A 7,791-nucleotide genomic window follows, 5' to 3' on the forward strand; every position below is an offset into this window, starting at 1 on the left:
AGCAGTGGCGTTGGCAGATCCATGGGTTGATGGGGCAAAATACTTGACCTGGGTGCTAGTAACTCACACAATGCCACTGTGCAGAGATATCCATCAGATAAACAACTGCTGAAGCAGACAGATGTGTTGTACAGGGAATGAGAATCTTCTCTAAAGTACTACCAACACTGACTATAGCTTTAAAATCTGGTTCATGAAGAAAAGGAAGAAGGAATGTGTGCAAAAGACAAGAGAAACATGGAGGTAAGGATGTGTGAATCTCTTGGCAAGTATCATAGACAGAAGATCATAACCGCTGAGTTTGTCATGCACCAGTATTGTACAGCAATAGCTTTCTGGGAAATGAAAATATTTGAAATGTTGATTTTTTTCCCCTTCAAGCCCAGAGTTATTTTTCAGTCTTTATATATATTTGAATACTTTAATAAAGACTAGAAAAAGGATAAATATTTTGCTATTTCCAAGTGATACAGGAAGGGATTAAAGTTAAAGAACCAAAGTGAAACGAGTGGAGAATTTGAAAAGTACGGTTTTGCAGCCTTGCCTTTCATTGCTAGTTGAAGACATTTCAATGAACTCTTTGTACAAAAAAGGTGTGCACGCACACGCACGCACACACACACACAAACGATTGCTAAAAATTGAGGTGGCTGAAAAATCAGCAAGAGAAAAATGCAGAAGTGCCTGGCTTCATTTTTACCTTTCAGGTAACTGTACTAAGGGAACAAGTAGGATCAATTGCATTTTAACCCCTTGGGTTTTTCCCCCTTTTATCAGCATAACAGAGAGCTCTTGCTCTCGGCACAGGCTCCTCTCCCTGCACCTGCTGAAAGTGCTGGGTTCCACCTAAGAACCAACCAAAAGTCACCAAGCTCAGTCACCTCCTCCCAGAGGTCTCTATCCCCCAGAGTCCATATTTATTTATTTTTACCTCAAGCAAAGGTAACTCTTTTCAAGTTCAAGGAATCTCTGGAAGAAAGATCAGTGAAATGGCCCAGCAGACACCATATAATCTCCAGCTGTTCACACAGACAGTCCTTTTGAAAAGGCAATCCCTTACAACTAGCAAAGGGCAACGTCCAGCTGCTCTTTGTACAAAGACAGTCTATCCGTTCTTATCACCAAGGCAGACGCCTACCCCTACCAAAACCTTTTTGTATGCCCTCAGACAGAACAGGGGGACCTGAACTTCACTCAAGAAATTTAGCCTGGATTCTTTTTTCATGAGTGACCTTCTTATGTGATACCAACCAAGATTCCTAGAAACTGTGAGTCTGAAGCTAACCTACTGAAGTTCTGCTTCAAAATGTTTTACATGCAGTAACCATATGGGCCTTTTTATCTTCCAGCTTTCCATTCCTCTCCTGCACTAGGCTGTCTCTCTCAGGCCCTCAAGTTTCCTGCTGTGCCAGAGCTGAAGTAGTTTGCTTTGTAGTTTGAGTTCCCAACTTCTAAAGGCTGATTCTTTACTTTCTAAATAAATAAATAACTTTTCCTTTTTCTGTCCAAGTAGTTGCACTGCATTCAGCCATTGATATTTTCACTTGGTGAACATCCAGAAATTTCATGACTAATAAAACAATCTTGAGGTTCCAATCTTTGAAGTAACAAACGTACTCTAGCTTCAGGTAACATAGACTATGGTCCACAAAATTGCAAAAAGTAGAGGTCAATGAACTCTACCCACCCACAAGGACAGGGGATCACTACACACAAAAGACCAGCTAATGACACCCATCAACCACAGGAACAGATAATCTCTTCCCCTTAGCACAGTACATCCACAACAATACACACTAGTCACCCATCTACAGGAAAAGACAAAAGCCTGTCTCACAGCCATAAATACTGCACTCCCAAGCCAACTACACCAGAGCACAGGTTGCTGTCCTCTGAAGATGCCGGCCACAGAGACTGGCGAAACGTCAGAAACAACAACCTTCAGAACACGGCCAAAGAGCCCAAAAAAACCAGAACAACCAACTACAAGATTTGGTATTACACCTGTGGGCAAATCAACATACTGTTGTAACGACTATATAAGCTCAGTTTGGATTCCAGTATATTTCTGGCTCCAGTAATGAGGAAAAACGGATTTAGAAACAAGGCTCTGAAGCCAGTTGAAGAATTACACTGCTGTTAAGTCCATCCACGTAAATTTCAGTGTCAAGATGCTGCTAGTTAAGAAGTCAGTATAGGCAATCAATGCTGTGCAGCAAGTCAAGCAATTGCTGTGCAACAGCAAATGCTCATGTCAACTTTTCAAACACCAATGATTCACTACTGTTCTGCTTGATTTTAGGAGCCTACCTACCAAAAGAGGTAGGCTGCTGGACCCTGCCCACATTAATTGCTATATAAGGCTGGTAGGCAATGGATTTTTGACACACAATGAAATGAAATTCTTCCTTTTCTCTTATAGAAAAATTAAGAAATAAAATGCTTTGGTAAGAAAACTTCAGGCTGCTTTCTTCAGAAGCCTACCTGGTTCCTTAAATATTCCCCATGCCATATTACAAGAAGAAATAACATTCAGATATCTCCAGGGAGCATTTGGATTGATCAGGAGTGTTCAGTCAGGCTTTTCCAATGGTTATGTGCCTTCCTCTTCAGATCCCTCAGGCCCATTAGCATTATTATGTCTTGATTTCTAGATTTATGTAATTTAATGCTTAATGCACCTTACTACCAATCTGAAGTATTTTAACTTAGTGAAATGTTAAGTCACACAGCAGAACGGACAGCTTTCTAGACCCTGGAGCTCTTTTTCTATCAGAAATTATATATTCTCTCTCTCTCATTCACTCTCCAGATGAAAGGTCACTTCAAAAATCTGAACAGCATGATTATGATCTACATATTGTCATGTGCAGACAACAGCCATATTATGGTCATTATGGATGATGCTGAAGTAAAGGTACTTAACCATTTACTTATCTAAAGACTGTTCAGGTATATAATACAGTACTACACATATATTTAAGGATCTTACTGAATTTATTATTATTATATTCTTTATAAGTGGCTTGTTTGGTCATCACAGGACATCAGTATCTTACGAACATCTGCAGAGAGAACCACACATCCAATAATATGCACAGTGCTACCAGGTCTTAGGGTACTTTATCAGAGGACAGCTGTCCCAAAACACCTTTGTTGTGTAGAAACTAACTTCACTTTGCAAAGAAGAATGTCAGATCTTTAGCAAATGTTCCAAATTGTCCATATGGTATATGAAGGGGCAGAAAAAGATCAGCAGCTCTGCCGCCAAATCTGTTGTCTTGCGGAAAACAATTGAGTGGGGCACAGGTGTGGCACTGCAGGTGGGGGCAGAACCGTTTGCTCCAGCAAACCGGTTCTTCTGGTGGGGGAAGCTCAGCTAGAAGAAACCTACCTCCAGAAGGAAAACAAAGTGTTAGGTCCTGAACAAAAGCATTTCTAGAGCAGGCCAAAGCTAATCTCTATTTCAGAGAACTGCTGGAGGATTCTGGGAGTTATGGTTAGTGTCTATGTCCCACTTATTTCATCACCACCCAATCCTTAGTAAACCAGGGGCTGGTTATTTGGCTCCATTCTGTGAGAGGAAGAGAACGCTCAGAAAGGATCTTATTTTGGGCTCCAGCCATTTCCCCATTCCAGAGATCTATCAGGGCCTTAATAGGGTCATCTACCAAGGAAACACAAACTTCCCCAAGAGCTAGCAGGAAACCATCCAGATCCATAAGTCTCCTTATGGAGACTGGGACAGACTATCATAATCCTCCCCCTACCCTGTGGGGTGTCGAAGTTCCAGTGCATTTAAACCCCACTGGCAACAGTGCTATAAAAAGCTCTTCCATGGCCAGGTCACCCTTCCTCGGCCCAGCACAGAAAAATAAGTCCATAATATGCCCTGCTACATAAGTGGGAGCAGATACCACTCGAGGCAGATTCATGGTTGTCATGGAGGACAAGAAGTCTAGACCATTTTTTAAAATTTCTTCTGCAAAATCAAAAACATCTTAGATTAAAACTAATACAAATATATATTTAAAAATCAAAGCATAAATCCATAACATACAATCCACACAACATTTCCTTCTGAAGGAGCCTCGTGGCACAGTGGTTAAACTGTAGCATTGACGCCAAAATTCTGCTCACACAAAACGTTCTATACTAATGGATCTGACAGCTATACTAATGGATCTATACTAATGGATGTGACAGGCTCAAGGTTGACTCAGCCTTCCATTCTTCCAAGGTTGGTAAAATGAGTTCCCAGCTTGCTGGGGGTGTAGTGGGGGTGGGGGTGGGGGCTACAATATGTAGCCTGTATAATTTTAAAAACCGTGTAAACTGCCCATAGAGTGCTTTAAAAACTATGGGGCAATATATAAGCATTGCATTTTGCTTTTTCCCCTCTTTTTTTTTTTTTTTTGCTTCTGACCAGCAGTACAGTTCAAGCACCTCAGAAGCATTCAGCTTCCAAAGCTGCAAAATGAAGTGCATGCTTAAGAAACAAATGAAAACACATTTTAATTTCACCTGTAAACCACATTGCTCAACAGCTAAATTGGGTTGTGGATGGATTCTGGGGCTCCTGCTTGTTTAACCTCCAGAGAATGAAACAGAATTATTAGACAATCTGAATGAAAAATGAAGTTTCAACCTTTATTTTTTTCTTGTTTGTGTTCTGACAAAATACCCTGCCAGAGAAATTGAATAAAGTTAAATGAGAATCTTTGGCATTCAGAATAATGACAAGTGACAGTCATTGCCACTGTTGTTATTATTCTGTAAAACTTTGTGGTTTAATTTGGGCTGTGGAAAAGCAAGTATAAATGTAGCTTCCCTCTTACTTAAAATCTTATTCTGCAAGCTTTTCAGAAAAGCATTTAAGCGGTAAATGTTTTTTTTTTTTTAAGGGAAGCTGCATCTATTGAATTTAAGCGCTATTTTGGAAGTGTTTAATGACTTTCCAGAAGATATCAAGGTCCTTTTCCAACACTGCCTAAGGACCAGCTATTTTTAGTGGGATAATGAAGTCTATGAACAGACAGACGGAGTGGCCATGGGGAGCCCCCTCAGCCCGGTTATAGCAAACTTCTACATGGAGCATTTCAAAAAAACTGGCCCTGGCTTCGGCACCCCTCACACCCACAGTCTGGTTCTGATATGTGGATGACACATTCACAAATTTGGAACCATGGTGAAGAAAATTGGAAGAATTTCTAAACCATCTCAATAGCATCCACCCAAATATACAATTCACCATGGAAAAAGAAATAGAGGGACAACTCCTGTTCTTAGATATCATGGTTGTACGCAAAACTGACCTCTGATTGGGACACAAAGTCTACAGAAAACCCACCCACACAGACAGGTACCTACACAAAAACTCCTACCACCACCCACAGCAAAAAAGAGGCATAATCAAAACACTGGCAAACCCCGCAAATTGTAACTGTGAAGCTCAGTTTCTCAGCACCAAACTCAACCATTTGAATTGGGCCCTACAGGCAAATGGCTATTCCAAAAATGAAATCAAAAGAGCTGGCAAACCAAGAAAACAACACCAAACTGAAGAAGAAAAACAGCCACCCACAAATATAGTATTTCTGCCATACATCAAAGGGGGAAACTTTTGAAAAAGCACAACCTACAAACAGTATTCAAGCCCACCACAAATATACAACAAATGATATGGTCAGCAAAGGACAGAAGGGACCCCCTCACCACTGCAGGAGTATACTGGATACCTTGCAGTTGTGGCCAGGTATATATTGGAACCATAAAATGAAGCATTCACATCCGAATCAAAGAACATGAGAGGTACTGCAGACTAAAACAACCAGAAAAATCGGCAGTAGCTGGACATGCCCTAAAACAAGCTGGACATGAAATTCTATTTCAAAATACTGAAATACTGGACAACACCAACAAACATTATGTTAGGCTGCACAGGGAAGCCACTGAAATCCACAAACATCAGCAGAACTTCAACAAAAAAGAAGAAAGTTTAAAACTCAACAAAACTTGGCTCCCAGCACTGAAAAATACAGCCTGCAAATGGTCAACGAACTCTACCCAGCCACAAGGACAGGCGATCACTACACACAAAAGACCTGCTAACGACACCCATCAATTACAGTGACAGATAATCTCTCCTCCTTATCAAAACAATACACCCACAACAAAAACACACTGATCACCATAATCACCCATCTCCTGAAAAGGACAAAAGCTGATCCCACTCAACTCCCAAACAAAGTGCACCAGAGTACAGAGTGCTACTCCTGTCCTCTGAAGATGCCAGCCACAGAGAATGGTGAAACGTTAGGAAGAACAACTTTCAGAACACGGTCAAAAAGCCCGAAAAGCCCACAACAACCATGTTTAATGATTGTTGTTAGTACTGTGTCAAAAACAATATGTTTATCTGTTTTGTAATGTTGTATCTTACATTGCTTTTCACAGCGATTATTGTGATTGTGAGCCACATTTTTGGGAAGAAAGATGGCATAGGGAAGGAAGGAAAAGTCACAAACAAATTTTTTCAAAGCTTTCCCAAACAGATTACATGCCAGATATTGCTATGCTGAAAATTTCTGTATTCCCGTGAGGGTTCAGTGTCAGGCTCTGGTTTTTCTTTTCATAAATCAGCAGACCTCCTTTGTTTAGAAATTGCTGCAACATTTATTGGATTATTTAACAAGAAACCTTTGTCAACAAAAGTATTCCAACCATTTCCTCCCTCTAACAATGGGTTAGATGGGGGTTTCCAGTCTTCAACCTTAAAGGGGTTACACTCCTGAACGTTCCAAGGTCCTGGCCAGTCCAGTGATATGTTTGTATTTAGTAATTGCCCTGTCTCTCCTTCCAGTAAAGGGACAGTGTTCTCGTCCTGGTCATCCATCCAGATCGGGTCTCAGGAGGGGGATTCCACCTGCCAGGGTCCTCCGGGGGTTCCCTCCACTGCAGCTCCCTCATCTGCCATTCTATCCTTTCCCTCCTTTCTCTCTCAACCTTTTCCTCCCTCAGTTTCTTTCTCCACTCTTTAGTTTCTCATTCTCCCCAATATGAGGGTTTGGGGGTACTCTCCCCTCTCCTTCTGGCATCTGTCTCCTCTTTGGGGAGTCTTAGTTTCTCCACTTTCACAGTCCATGGATCTTCTAGCCAGATCTACTCCCAATCTGGCAGCAGATCCCCGTCACCCCTCTTTATATCCGTGAGCCCCGCCTCCATTTCTAGCTTGGTCTTCTGCTCTACTACCACCAAAATAATCCCGGTTTCTTTAACCGTCATTTCTTTCAATTTCTCCTCTATATTCCCTGGGTCTGTTCCAGGTGGTTTTATCTTCTGGGGAGGGGGGGGGGACTGGTGGCGTTTGGACTTCCTTGGCAGCAGTGGGCGGGAAGGATGCCACCCCCATGAGATGAACCTTACTCTCGCCTTTATTTTTACAATCCCAGGCCCCATGTCTTCTGCTGCACTTTCAGCTGTGAGCAAGTGTCATGCTATCAGAGAGAGTTTAACAAATCTCTCTCAAGTCCACAGCAGAATGAATATCTGTATGATTAAAACAGACAAAATCCAGATCTTTGCAATTTAACAACACCTATCTGACAGGAAAATGAAATTGTTTATGTGGTATCTTTCAAGAAATCCCACAAGATTTTTAAACCACAATCTTGTTCTTAGGGAAAATTTGCTTGCAGATATTCTACTGTGCTACAAACTATTGAAGGTCAAAGCCCACTGAAATCTTCATGAGTAATTTCCCTACCTGGTTCTCAACAACATTTTAAATGT

General features: G+C 41.4%; 1 protein-coding gene across 1 annotated transcript in view; it reads right to left on the minus strand.

The window, feature by feature from the left end:
* Positions 1–7,791, minus strand: part of GALNT18 (polypeptide N-acetylgalactosaminyltransferase 18) — a 366,080-nt gene that overhangs the window by 147,693 nt on the left and 210,596 nt on the right. The gene's annotated exons all lie outside the window — the stretch shown is intronic.

Source organism: Pogona vitticeps, chromosome 1, assembly GCF_051106095.1.
Source record: "Pogona vitticeps strain Pit_001003342236 chromosome 1, PviZW2.1, whole genome shotgun sequence".
In the NCBI taxonomy this organism is placed as follows: Eukaryota; Metazoa; Chordata; class Lepidosauria; order Squamata; family Agamidae; genus Pogona; species Pogona vitticeps.